The sequence below is a fragment of the Nomascus leucogenys genome, chromosome 16 (genome assembly GCF_006542625.1).
Source record: "Nomascus leucogenys isolate Asia chromosome 16, Asia_NLE_v1, whole genome shotgun sequence".
Lineage (NCBI taxonomy): Eukaryota > Metazoa > Chordata > Mammalia > Primates > Hylobatidae > Nomascus > Nomascus leucogenys.
The window spans coordinates 95,038,900-95,053,361 of record NC_044396.1 but is presented as its reverse complement, the minus strand read 5'-3'; the positions used below and the strand labels follow the sequence as shown (position 1 = coordinate 95,053,361).

The 14,462-nt window shown below is 51.5% G+C and overlaps 1 long non-coding RNA gene across 1 annotated transcript; it reads right to left on the bottom strand.

Moving 5' to 3' along the window:
* Positions 1-7,123: 7,123 nt before the first annotated feature.
* Positions 7,124-14,067, bottom strand: LOC100595034. Its single transcript, XR_004026247.1, has 5 exons — positions 13,982-14,067; positions 13,814-13,906; positions 12,243-12,411; positions 7,749-7,838; positions 7,124-7,307 (listed from the first exon to the last, which is right to left on the bottom strand). It is a non-coding gene; the product is annotated as a putative uncharacterized protein C8orf31 (long non-coding RNA).
* Between the last annotated feature and the right edge of the window lie 395 nt (positions 14,068-14,462).

The following is a 14,462-nucleotide window of genomic DNA, read 5'->3' as shown; positions in this document are numbered from 1 at the left end:
GCTTCAGTTACTCCATGAGGAGACATTTGTGTCACTATTAATAGTAAGATGGGCAAACCTCCTAGTCCCTGCATTTAGAAGCGCTTTTCCTAAGACTTCCAGTATGTATGAATTCTTTGAAAACTATATGACTTTTATTTCTACTGATTTTATTCTATACTAAGGATGTACCAAATGAGTCAGATACTAAGATTCATCCTTTGAAATCATCCAGTGATTTTATGCAGTTATCCTCAAAAACATCAGCGATGCCTGAACTTTGAAAACATCTGTTAGCACAAAATTAAACGAGCATTTGGTAGTAATCTTACTTTTTGTTCAGTTAATAAGTGGTTGATAAAGTTTCCATATTTTTCTGGAAAAGTTAAAAAAAAGTTACATGTCATTTGAGGAAAATATGTAATCAGAAACTTTTGCATAGATTGATTCCAAAAAAAGGCATTTCTAGCCTTTTTGTGGAACATGGTGAGACATTATATAAATTCCAGAAGGAAAGCAACTGGATTTACAGATTTATTGTAAGACACAAATTCACTGCTGCCTTTACAGTAAGAAATGTATGTGCTAACCATATATGCTGTATTTATTTTGTTGTTAGGCATACTTTCAGTTTGCTCAGAATTTTCAATTTGCTATAAAAATGTATCAATCAGCATATAGAAAAATATTACTTTAAGATGACTTGTTTCCTTTGAAAATACATATATACTCGGGGTTATGATTTATGTCAGAAATTGACATCATCAGTCCTTGGACAAGCACCAAAGTTGAATGAATTTTCAACAAAATGGAATTAAAGTCTATATGTTTTCCGATGTGACTCAGGTTGAGAAATGTGTTTTAGGATCTACTTGCTGGTTTCTCTTTTCGATCCAAATGTATGATCTACCCTGATAAATAACAAGTTATAGTGCCACCCCCGCCACCAGAAACAGAAAAGAAAGAAGAGAAAGCCCGCGGCACTGTGTAAATAAAGTAAGCGCACTGTGTCGTGAGTAAACAGATGAGGCATGCCTGGGAAACGCTCCCTTGGCGTAAATAGCAATCAATCATAATTAGTAAACAGGTGTGCCAATAAAAAGAATTTACGTGACAGGTTAACAAGGACCAGGAAATTGCGTGAGTTTCCTGAAGGAGTTCTTTGTTCCTCATCAGAGAACTCGATACCTGTTAGCATTCACCGCCACCTTCTTGTAAGGAGAAAGAACTCTATTGGCGTCATCTGAGCAGCCATCTAAAAACTGGAATCTACAGTGATTCCTGAGTGGGCAGCGAGGATGGCTGCTGGTGTGCTGTGTGGTCTGGGAGACGTGGGGCAGTAGGACAGGGGGAGGAAAAACCTGATGGCATCTTCTACGGCGTATTTACTCTTCCTTTACTCTGTGCCAAGTCAAACAAAACAAGCGCTCGTACAAGCTGTTATTAATTGCCTTTAAAAATCTGTTCCGTTTTTTTCCAGGTACTTAAAATACCAGTGCCAGTAAGTGGTTCTTATGTATTTTGGGGGGAAAATTTTATTTTTCTTTTCTTCTGATATTTTAAAAATTCATTGATCTTTCAAGATGAGCCAAGGTTTTTTAAAAGAATGACAGTAAACAGTTCATTCTTTACAAAACTTTCTATAATGCCTTATTTGAATGTTAATCGTATGTGCTTTCTAAAAATGTTGTGAACTACCAAACTTATGGATTATCACTAGGTTATCAGGCATACATTAGTCTTTATCAGAATAAAATGAAACGTCATTACTGTGGCTATTACTTTGTCCTTGGTCCTTCCCAGGGCCTGCTCCGCCCCACCTTCCTTCCTGCTGCCTGATGTCTCAGTGGCTTCTGAATGACTGTGTTCTCATAAATGATCTTAAAACAGAAAAGCAACAACAACAACAACAAAAAATAAAGTTGGACTAAAAGTTAAGGCTAAAAGTGTGGTAATAATCAGCACTATTAAAGGGAGTGGGGCAGACAACAGCCATTGCTTCCAAGTTCCCATGGAAGTTCCTAAAGATTCAGTTTTGTCTGTCTGGGTAACAATGTTTTTAATATGTTCTAGGACCAAACTGGGCTGATTGATGTAGACACAGCATTCCCTTTTAGATATAGACACATTCCTCCTTGTGCAGCATGAGAAGATATAAGGCCCCTCGGTTTTGCAGGACTACAGCAGCCAGGGAACCCAGGGGCTGTTGAAGACTGGTGAGGCCCTCTGCTGTTTGCTGGAGAGCCATTCAGTCTCCCAAGACAGTTTATGCTGGATTCCCAAGGCTCGGTCTCCCGTAGCTGTCCCTGCTGATCCCAATAGAGAGGATAATACTAAACCCAAGGGAAGAAGGGGTCCTGCTCAGAGGCGGCTGGCGCGATATTGGTACATGGGAAAAGGGAGGGACGTAGTAGCCCGTGTGGAGTTAGATGGGGGGAGCTGTAAGCAAGGGAGCGCTGTCCCTTCCAGAGTGGAGGGAGTCGTAGATACACTGGAGATCTACAACCCCCCAAAACTCCGTGTGGTGGTGAAATTTGTGCTACAGAAGTATTTTTCATTATAGTGGTGAAAGCGGCGGAGGTTCTATAAAAGGCGGTTTTCTATTTTCTGGCCTGTAAGTGAAAGGTTTTGTGCGGCTATGTTGGCAGTGGTCACTGGGCCCATCAGGGGACGGTAGAGTTGGATGGTAGTGTTAACAAGTTCCTTAAATCGGGTTCCCCTCTTACGGTCCCACCACAGGTGTAGTTCTCTCTTTTTTTTTTTTTTTTTGAGACAGAGTCTCGCTCTGTCGCCCAGGCTGGAGTGCAACGGCACCATCTCGGCTCACTGCAAGCTCCGCCTCCCGGGTTCGCTATTCTCCTGCCTCAGCCTCCCAAGTAGCTGGGATTACAGGCACCCGCCACCATGCCCGGCTAATTTTTTGTATTTTTAGTAGAGGCAGGGTTTCACCGTGTTAACCAGGATGGTCTTGATCTCTCGACCTCCCAAAGTGCTGGGATTACAGGCGCGAGCCACCGCGCCCGGCCAGGTGTCGTTATCTTTAATGGGAAATGTTGATGGTCCCCAGAGGATATATTGAGCTAGAGTGATTAAAGGCTTCCCATGAGAGGGCAGCCCAGCAGAAACCAGACGTCCTAGTTGGGCTGACAGGAAGTAGAGACCATGCCGGTCAGGGAACAGGATAGAGCAGGAGATTGATCGCATAGGCGAGTTGTCCACTTCTCAGTACAATTCCTGCAGACATACGGACTAGATAGCTGACCCAGTGACAAAGGTTCGGCTACACTGACTCTCTTGGAGCTTTCCTGCAAAAGTGGTGGAACTGGCATGATTGCTGTAAAGGCAGAAGGGGAAATACTCCAGATAAAAGATACACTAAGAGAGCATTTCTCCTATTGGAACATTTGAATTACCGTTGATCGTTAAGAGGCGGAACTTAAAGAATCCATGACTCCACCCAGTAGAATCCCTTTGTATTGACTGTTGGGGCTGCTATCCCTGTGGGCCAGCGAGTTTGTTCCTGGAGGTGTGCTGGGAGGCCAGAGTCTTCCACCAGCACAGGTCTGGCATATTCCCAGCGTTTGGTAGTCGTAGAAAGCCAGCCAGGTTGAGTTATGATTAATAGACTAACAGTATGGTTCATCGCTTCCCTAGCACACAGACCAGCATCTCTAAAAGCGCTCAGAGCACGGCAGGCGAGCACCAAGAAAAGGAAGATGTTACTTGTCTTCCAGATCAGCCCCATCTGGGGTTGTTTTCTTGAATAGAAACTTCAGAGCCTCTGTGAGCTCTCGGGTGTAAGGAGCGGCTTCCTCTGGTTTCTGTAAAGGTTAATTGCAAAGTTTAATTCTGGTCATGTGGGCCCAGCTGGCGACTCCCTGCAGCTTTACAGCCATTGGGGGTGGTTCGTAGCCCTTGGTAAGGTCCCTTCCATTTAGGAAGAAGTTGATCTGCTGGGGAGCCTTCCTTCTAGGTTTTTAATAGGACCCAGTCTCCAGGCAGCATTTTGCGGTTGTGTTTCACTTGCCCAGGTGAGGGCAGCACTGTGTTGCCATATTCCTGGATGGCTAGCCGTACCTGGCGTAGGTTTTGAATATATTTTATAATACACGGAGTTTCAGGTTTGATTAACAGGTCTAAGGTGAGGGAGGGTCTCCGATAAGTCATTTCATAAAGGCTAAGTTTCCCTTTCCCTTCGGGGACCGTTTGTATTCTCATGAATGCTATAGACGACAGAGTATACCAAGACCCAGAAGTTTCCTGGCATAATTTTGCCAGGGTTTGCTTTAAAGTGTGACTGGTCCTTTCAACGTTGCTGGAGGATTGCAGCCTCCATGAGGAGTGGAGATGATACTTAATTCCCAAAGCTCGAGCTCCCTGCTGGGTTCTAGCTGCAAGGAGCGGAGGAGGCCAAAACGCGCCTCGGCCACTTCTGAAGCTTTCTCTGTTCTTGGGGGAGAGAGCTTCCACCCAACCGGTAAAGGTGTCTACAAAACGCAAAAGGTATTTAAAGACTCAAAAGGAGGGCGTGTGGGTGCGTCAACCTGCCAGTCCTCAACAGGATGGGTTCCTGGGTTCCTCGCTGCTGGACTGGGGTTAGTAAGTGAGAGGCCTTTGTCTTTGTTTGCCCCCAGGGTTATTTTGGGAGCAAAGTTCACAGGCCTGAGTGACTGTATTGTGGTTACCAGGCCCTTGCCCATAAAGAGATGGTCCACCCAGGTGGTCATGGTGTCCCACCCCATATGGAGATACTCACGTAAATTTATTTTTTTATTTATTTTTTGAGACAGAGTCTCACTCTGTCACCCAGGCTGGAGTGCAGTGGCACGATCTCGGCTCACTGCAACCTCTGCCTCCTGGGTTCAGGTGATTCTCCTGCCTCAGCCTCCCGAGTAGCTGGAGTTACAGGTGGGTGCCACCATGCCCGGCTAATTTTTGAATTTTTAGTAGAGACGGGGTTTCTCCATGTAGGCCAGGGTGGTCTAGAACTCCTGACCTCAAGTGATCCACGTGCTTCGGCCTCCCAAAGTGCTGGGATTACAGGTGTGAGCCCCTGTGCCCAGCTGGGAATCATGTAAACTTTTAACCGTTTTCTACTGGTTGGGCTGAGGAAGCAAGAGCTTTTGACCTATGAGCCACTAACCCTCAGGTGTTAGAGTCCCCTGACTTTCTTTAGCTTGTGCTTGTTTTGATGTTTTAATTATTATTTTTTTTGAGTCAGAGTCTCGCTGTGTCACCCAGGCTGGAGTGCAGTGGTGTGATCTTGGGTCGCTGCAACCTCCGCCTCCCCAGTTCAAGTGACTCTCCCGCCTCAGCCTCCCGAGTAGCTGGGATTACAGGCGTGCGCCATCACGCCTGGCTAATTTTTTGTATTTTTAGTAGAGACGGGGTTTCACCATGTTGGCCAGGCTGGTCTCGAACTCCTGACCTCAGGTGATCCGCTCACCTTGGCCTCCTAAAGTGCTGGGATTACAGGCGTGAGCCACCACGCTCAGCTGCTAGTTCTTTTGTAGTTAAGATGGATTTACATCAAGAGAATGGGCACAGGGGAACGAGGCCAGCTGAGCCACTGCTCCTGGAGTTCCCTCTTAGCTTTCCTGTCAGCCCTTGCATTTCCCAATGTCACTGAGGAGTTTCCTCTTTGATGTCCCAGGCAGTGAAGGACTGCCACTTGCTCAGGCTCCTGCACAGCCTCTAAAAGCTGCAGTATTTCTTTTGCATATGTAATGGGGGATTTCCTTGCATTTAGAAGACCCGTTCTTTCCAAATAGTTCTGTGCGCACGAGGGACAAGGAAGGCGCCCTTGGAGTCGGCGCACCTGTGAAGTGCCTTTCCCTGACCCTGAGCCGGGCCCCGGTCAGGGGACTCGATCTGCTTTTTGCGCCGAGGTATTAGGTGGCAGTGTGGGCATCTGTGGTTTGGTGTAGACTAACCACAGCATGTCCTGCCCTTCTTTTTTTATTTTCCATGCAACTACTTCCATCAGTGAGCCATTCAGCACCAGGATTCTAGAGGGTGCACCCCTGAGGTCTATCCTACTGCGAAAGGCCTGGCCCGTGTTTCAACCCTGGAACGAGTTAGGTTCTCCCAGGAACAGGCTGGCATGAGAGAAGCTGGATCAAGGGTGCCACAGGTTTTTATAGTAACCTTGAGGGAGTCCAGGAGGGCGCCTGATCATGGCAAGTCTTCCTCCCAAGAGCCAACATGGTCCTTTATTTCTTTTTTTTTTTTTTTTTTTTTTTTGAGAAGGAGTCTCGCTCTGTCGCCCAGGCTGGAGTGCAGTGGCGCAATCTCGGCTCACTGCAAGCTCCGCCTCCCGGGTTCACGCCATTCTCCTGCCTCAGCCTCCCGAGTAGCTGGGACTACAGGCGCCCGCCACTACGCCTGGCTAATTTTTTTTGTATTTTTAGTAGAGACGGGGTTTCACCGTAGCCGGTGGTCTTGATCTCCTGACCTCGTGATCGCCCGCCTCGGCCTCCCAAAGTGCTGGGATTACAGGCGTGAGCCACCGCGCCCGGCTGACATGGTCCTTTATTTCTAAAACTCCCTGCACCTGGTGGGGAGTGAGGACCTCGAAGGTGTGTCTGAGAGTCAGGTTTTGGGGCTGGGCAAGGTTGCTCACTCCTGTAATCCCAGCACTTTAGGAGGCTGAGACGGGTGGGTCACTTGAGGTCAAAAGTTTGTGACCAGCTTGGCCAACATGGTGAAACCCCGCATCTACTAAAAATACAAAAATTAGCCAGACGTGGTGGTGCACGCCTGTAATTCCAGCTACTCGGGAGGCTGAGGCAGGAGAATCGCTTGAACCTGGGAGGCGAAGGTTGCAGTGAGCCAAGATCATACCACTGCACTCCAGCCTGGCGACGCAGCAAGACTCCGTCTCAAAAAAAAAAAAAAAAAAAAAAAAAGTCAGGTTTTGGGCTTCTTCTACTAGAATGGCGATGGCTGCGACTGCCCTAAGGCAGCCAGGCCACCTGCAGGGTGCAGAGTCCAGCTGCTCTGGAAAGGAGCCAACCAGACGAGACGTTTCTCCCACAACCGGACGAGCTGTTTCTCCCACAACCAGACAGGGTGTTTCTCCCAGTTTCGGGAGGACTCCTAGGGTTACTCTCCATTTCTCTGCTACAGAAGGTGAGTTTTTGTGTTTTTGCTTCCATTGGATTAGCTCATTTATTGATGTGAGTCCATAAATTAGATCATTTATGGGACATGTGCCATAATGGTCCCCTCTCCATTTGGGACCTCCCATAAGGGGAGCGGTTTCTCTGGCCCTGGATGGTGTGAAGTCCCAGTGCGAGCTGCTCCAACCGGGTGAGTCCCTATTGTACCTGGAAAGGAGGAGGAGCATAAGGAGGGAGTGAAACGGGATTAGATTCCACAGGAGACTCTGATAGTGTGGCGGGTGCTGGGGAGTCGGAAGGAGGTGTGGAGCCCTGAGAACCCCTATCTGGACTTGGAGTTGGGCCATGGGGCCTGGAGTCCCTTCCCTTTAATAAAAGAGGGTCTTCACATGGGTCCGGGGGGCTTTCTGGCTTACTGGATTTTAGCCTGCAGGTGCTGCATAAAGCCAGGTTCTATTGTAAGGCCATAAATGCCCACTCATGGGTACTTCTGACCATTGTCCCTGATTCCAACGGAAAGACGGAAAGACGGAGCTGCAGGATGGCGATGAAGCTCACAATTCCGCTCTCTGACCACTTTTCATTGTCAGCTAACTTGTACCCAGGCCAAACAGTGGAACAAAAGATGTCTTTTCCTTTTTAGCTCACCTAGCCGAAAGGTGTTCCAGTTTTTACAGATACATCCCAGGGGTGTTCAGTGAGAGTAAAGGAGGTGGTTCCCATGGTGCCTAGAGAATCCTGCAATGACAAAAACAGATACCAAAGTCCAGGAGGTCACAGGTGTCCCCGAGCCAAGCTGGACCATGACAGGGTCTGGGACAGCCCCTTGAACCCCATGAAACCAGGGCCCTAGGAGGTCACGGGCATTTGGCATGCACCGTCCTGGGTCTCATGGGCGCTGGAAGTCTCCAGGCCTGACTGAGGTGGCCCCCCCGCTGGCTGGGGGGCCCAACGTCTCTCCAGCAAGCCTTTCCCTGCCTCACTGGTTGGCCATTGGTGACGCCCGATTACAATGCCTGGAATGCCCGATGCAGTCCCCACAGCCTGGCATCTACATGACTGAGCATCTTTTGTTCAGCAAAGAACGCCAGTTGAAGGACCATCTGAAGGAGTTGGAAAATGCATAAGGTCTGGAGGGACAGGGCATTTTTAATGTGTCCCTCAAAACAGATTTTGGCCAGGCACGGTGGCTCACACCTGTAATCCCAACACTTTGGGAGGCCAAGGTGGATGGATCACTTGAGGTCAGCAGTTCGAGACCAGCCTGGCCAACATGGTGAAACCCCCATCTCTACTAAAAGTACAAAAAATTAGCCGGCTGTGGTGGCAGACCCCTGTAGTCCCGGCAACCCGGGAGGCTGAGGCAGGAGAATCACTTGAACCAGGAGGCGGAGGTTGCGGTGAGCAGAGGTGGTGTCATTGCACTCCAGCCTGGGCAAAAGAGACTCCGTCTCAAAAAAAAAAAAGAAAAGAAAAAACAAGAAAATTTTGTAAAACAGGAAACCCGAGCAGACAATAAATCACAATGGCCACAAGGTGGCGGCCGAGTGTTACCAGAGGGACAGCAAACGAGCTGCGTCTGAAACGAGGCCAGAAAGGTGTGAAACGAAGCAGCAAAACAGCCCGAATACTGAATGTTGAGAGCAACGGATGTGGTTGGATAATGATGAGTGGTGCAGAGGCAGCAGCCAGAGGAGAGCAGCACATATATTCACAGAAACGGTCCAGGCAACTTAGAAACCTTCCCCGGAGCTTGACTGAAAACAGCCCTGGGAAAACCAGCGGCAGCCAACCAGGGAGCCTGGCACTGCCACGGTACCCGCTGGGGGGAAGGGAAACTGGAGTGAATGACGCAGACAAACCTCCATCCGAGTCACAGCACCAGAAACGCTGGTGGCTGCTGTGAGGCCTCCATTCTTGTCTTCTTAGTTTAAAAGAATTTAAACAAGAGACACACAGCCAAGCAGATGCAGCACAGAGCAATGTATTGCAAAGGAGAAAGAATATTTTGAAAGTTCGATGCAGAAGAGATAGGACGCCCTGAGAGAGAGGATTCACGGCCGGCTGCTCGTAAGGGCGAGACAGCAGAGACTGGCACCAGGGAGGCTCCTCCGTGGGAGTCTTCCATGATTCCTCACAGCGGGTGGGCAGAGGCGTTGCTAGGAAGCATGTTCTGGGGGGGTCCTCTGGGTGCACACGCGCAGTAGCTGCACTTCCTTGCTTGTATGTCGCATATGTCATTAGCATCTTAAATCTCCACCAGGGGTGTGTTTTCTGTTATAATGAGCAAAGGGTCAGTCTGAGGACAGGGAAAATCAAATATGCCTGCTCTCTAGCTGGGGAGGGGGAATTTCTCTCCTGGAGCTAGCTTTGCTTGGACGAGCTGGACCACAGCGCAAATGCAAAGGCTTACTGTGTTGACTGTACGGGCCACGGTGGCTGCATCCCAAGGATATGGTCACTTCCTTGACTACCTATCCTGGCTCATGAGCAGAAGTCAAGCCCTTGGGCAGGCGCCGTGCCTCTCACGCTTGTAATCCCAGCACTTTGGGAGGCCGAGCCAGGCAGATCACCTGAGCTCAGGAGTTTGAGACTGGCCAACATGGTGAAACCCCGTCTCTACTAAAAATACAAAAAAAAAAAAAAAAAGCCGGGCACGGTGGCAGGCGCCTGTAATCCCAGCTACTCTGGAGGCTGAGGCAGGAGAATCACTTGAACCCTGGAGGCAGAGGTTGCAGTGAGCTGAGATGGCGCCATTGCACTTCAGCCGGGGTCACAGAGCAAGACTCCATCTCAAAAAAAAAAAAAAAAAAAAAAAATCAAGCCCCTACCATAATGCTAACCTTGTGGCCTTTCATTAGTTTTATAAAGGCAGCTTTGGTCTCAAGGAGTGGAGTAGTTTTGGGAAGAGACTATTATCATCCTTACTTTACTTTTTATTTGTATTCATTTATTTTTGTTTCGAGATGGAGTTTCGCTCTTGTCACCCAGGCTGGAGTACAATGGCACAATAACGGCTCACTGCAACCTTTGCATCTCAGGTTCAAGTGATTCTCCTGCCTCAGCCTCCTGAGTAGCTGGGATTACAGGTGCCCGCCACCACGCCAGCTAATTTTTATTTTTTTTTAGTAGAGACAGGGTTTTGTCATGTTGGCCAGGCTGGTTTCGAACTCCTGACCTCAGGTGATTCACCTGCCTCGGTCTCCTAAAGGTATTAGAGGTGTGAGCCACCATGCCTGGCCCATCCTTACTCTAAACTATGAACTAAATTCCTCCCATAGTTAGCTTGGCCTATGCCACCTGAGCAAAGGCAGGTTAGCTTGTGAGATTAGAAGCAAGATGGAGTCAGTTATGTTAGATTCCTCTCATTTTTTTTTTTGTTTTTTGAGCTGGAGTCTCACTCTGTCACCCAAGCTGGAGTGTAGTGGCGCAATCTCATCTCACTGGAAGCTCCACCTCCTGGGTTCACGCCATTCTCCTGCCTTAGCCTCCCAAGTAGCTGGGACTGCAGGCACCCGCCACCACGCCCCGCTAATTTTTTTTATAGTTTTAGTAAAGACGGGGTTTCACTATGTTAGCCAGGATGGTCTCAATCTCTTGACCTTGTGATCCGCCCACATCGGCCTCCCAAAGTGCTGGGATTACAGGCATGAGCCACCATGCCTGGCCTCCTCTCAATGTTATAATCTTGCAAAAGTGGTTTCACTCCTGGCCTCAAGCTATCTTCCTGCCTTGGCCTCCCAAAGTGATGAGATCACAGATGTGAGCCACCAGCCCCATCTACTGCCAATTCCAGTATAAAGGGTAAATTGGGCTGGGCGTCGTGGCCCACACATGTAATCCTAGCACTTTGGGAGGCCAAGGTGAGCGGATCACTTGAGGTCAGGAGTTTGAGACCAGCCTGGCCAACATGGTGAAACCCCATCTCTACTAATATACAAAAATTAGCTGGGCATGGTGGTGGGCACCTGTAGTCCCAGCTACTAGGGAGGCTGAGGCAGGAGAATTGCTTGAACCCGGGAAGCAGAGGTTGCAGTGAGCCAAGACTGTGCCTCTGTCCTCCAGCTTGAGTGACAGAGTGAGACTCCAGCTCAAAAGAAGAAAAAAAAAAAGTAAATTGGCCCTGGAGTCACCTATTGCTCCAGTAGCAAGTTGCTGTGAAATGGAAATTTACGCACCCATCCTTGTTCTGGGCCAATCAGGAAGAGCCTGAGGGGAGGAGCTGCTGAGGGCAGGGCCTCTCCCTGCCCCACCTTCCTTTCTCTGGCAAGCCTGCAGGGCAAGTGGCTGAGAATTAGCCAGAGGCAGGAAGGTAAGGAGGGGTGGACCAGGCCTGGGAGGGTCCTGGGTGGGGGCGCTAAGGAGAGGAGGTGCGGTATAGCCATGGGGCTCTGGGTGAGAATTGCAGGGAAGGATGGGAGGGAGGAATAGGGACTGGGGTTGGGGCGTGAGGCAGACAGTTCTCCTTTGGGTGACTGTGCTGAGGACAGGGTGGGAAATGGAGATCCAGATGTTCTGGCTTTGCTGCTGTGCAGGATGCATTCGAGCCCTAGGAGGGTGAGGTGGCCGAGGGCTGCTCCGATGCGCAGCAGCTTGTCTGTGCACTAGCACCCTAGAATGAGCAGTCTCCAGGCCATGAAGACCTTGTCCCTGGTCCTGCTGGTGGCCCTGCTGAGCATGGAGAGGTGAGAAGCAGAAGGGCCTTTAGGGGACTTTGTTCCAGCGTGCTCCTGCTGCCCCGTGTGTGCTGGAACTAGTTGCGGGTGGGTGTGCTCGGAAGGCGTGCCTGCTGGGGGTGGCAGGCTTCAGTGTTCCAGTGGCGGAGGTGACTGCTGTGTTTGGTGCCTGCTCTGTGCTTGTTACCGCGCGTGTTGGCTGTGCTCACTTCCGAGGACTCACTGGGTCCTGGGCACAGGTTTGCCTTTGGCATTGGGCAGCGGCTGCTGGTGCCTCTGGACAAGGAGGTCGTGTTGGAGGGTTGCAGGCCGCCAGTTGCAGGCAGGTGTGTGGGGCTATTGCAAAGGCCACGGGTCCAGGTGGCAGGTGTGGGACAAGGGTGGTGGTGAGAGTGGGTGCCCTTGTGGGCATGGGACGCTCACCAGGGCATTGGTGTATGTCCTGGCATGTGCTGTGGTCACCCACCTTGCCCTGTCTCCCAGCTCAGGGTCTGCGCTGCTACGGATGCTTGGCGGTCTCGGAAGGGGCCTCCTGCAGTGTGGTCTTGTGCCCCTTCCTGGATGGGGTCTGTGTCTCCCAGAAAGTGAGTGTCTTTGGCAGTGAGTCCCTGGGGTGCCGGGGCAGAGGGCAGGTTCTGGGGAGGGAGGGGCACTTCTTAGATAGATGCATGATGGACCAAGGTCCCCCTACAAGCCCTCAGCACTTTAGGGGCCGGTCTGTGGCTCCTGAGGTGGGGAGTGGGGGTGGGGTGGGCGTTGGGGGCAGGGCCTGTGCAGGGAAGGGTGGAAGAACCGCAAGGCTGAGGAGCCTGGGCCACCAACCTGAGCCTAAGGCTTGTGGGTCTGCAGGGACAGGGGATGCTCCGGGTTCTAGAGCAGGGGGCGGACACAGGGCCCTCATCACTGTGGAAACCATCCCAGCCCCTCCCAGTGCCCAGCAGCAGGGCCCACACCAACTTGCCAGTAACCTCCCATCGCCGGCTGCTGTAGCTACTCTGGGGACCCCAGTGGCCTCTGCCCCTTGTCCCCACTTCGTGACATGGGTCTCACCAGCTCCATGCAGGAGAGGGGCAGGCTGTGAGCATTCAGTGAGTTACCTGCCTGGAAGAACCTGGAGACAGTTAGCTTCAAGCTAAAGGAATGACTCCGGAATGGTGGGATATCAGCCAGGCCATGGGAGGACTGGGGAGGGGCTGCCATCTGCCCAGGCCCTCAGCACCCTTAGCACCCTCAGCTCTCGGAGCTGCATCTGTCCCCAGGCCACACCCTTCAGTGAGGTGAGGCAGGAAAAGGCCTGCCCTGGCTGGGCGTGGTGGCTCACAGCTGTAGTCCCAGCACTTTGGGAGGCCAAGGCGGGGGAATCACCTGAGTTCGGGAGTTGGAGACCAGCCTGACCAACGTGGAGAAACCCTGTCTCTACTAAAAATACAAAATTAGCCGGGTGTGGTGGGGCACGCCTGTAATCCTAGCTACTGGGGAGGCTGAGGCAGGAGAATCCCTTGATCCCAGGAGGTGGAGGTTGTGGTGAGCAGAGATCGCCCCATTGCACTCCAGCCTGGACCACAAGAGTAAAACTCCATCTCAACAAGATAAAAAAAAAAAAAAAAAAAGCCAGCCTGGAGCCTGCAGCTGTTTCCCAAAAGCAGCACCCAGCTCCCCTCCACAGCCCACCCAGCTCCCCTCCACAGCCCACCCAGCTCCTGCTTCGGGGGCCCAAGGCAGGGGCAGGGTGAGGGCTGCCTGGGGAAAGAACTCAAACCCTGCTGCCCTTTCTGCCGCAACCCTGGTTCCCTGGGTGGCCTCAGCGTCCCCTAAGTGAAAGGGCTCCGATGGCCTTGGTCCTGATGGCTTTGATGTTCAGGCTCCCAGCCAGCAGATGTTGGGGTGCGGAGCTTCCCGGCAGAAAGCCCCTGAGGCCCCAGGGCAGGGCCCTGCTCATCCCCCACCCTGCTCTCTCGCAGGTAAAGTGAGAGGGGAGAACAAGCTCTGCCTCCCCTCCTGCCAGAAGGACGTCGGATTCCCCCTGCTGAAACTTACAAGTGCCATCGTGGCCTCCCAGATCTCCTGCTGCAAGGGAGACCTCCGCAATGCGGCGGTCCCGGCAGCCCCTGGGCCCTGTGCGTGCAGCTCCTGCTCAGCCTGGGGTCAGTCTTCCTCTGGGCTCTGCTGTGAGGGCCTTTCCCGCCCCCTCCCCTGCAGCCCTACCCTCTGTCCCTGTGCGTCACCAGCTGCTTGGTTTTGAACAGCTGCTTCACTGAATTGCAGGAATTCTGGTGTGGCTTTTCAGCCATGAGATCAGGGGAAGGGTGTGGCCAGGGCAGAGGTGGGGGCTTCCCTGTCAGGGGACACATCCCTGCTTAAACTCATTGTCCTCCGGGCCCAGGCCCTCCAGCCCATGCTCCCTGCAACACCACTCTTTTCAGAGCTGGGCCTCAGAGACCGGGCCCCATCGCTGGCTGCTTGGGACCCAGGGTCATTGAGAAACCCTGGCCCAGGGTGGGAGTCCCCGGCTCCATCCAGCTTGCCACTGACTTGCCGAGGAGCCAAGGCCAACCCCTCAGCTCTCTGGGCCACCTGAATCCAAGCAAGAAGAGAATGTGGGTCCCGGGGGCCCTGCCGGCCTCCCGCACAGGGTGAGGGCACCCCTCTCAAGGTCAATAAATAGCCCTTTGCTGGCCCACTCAGC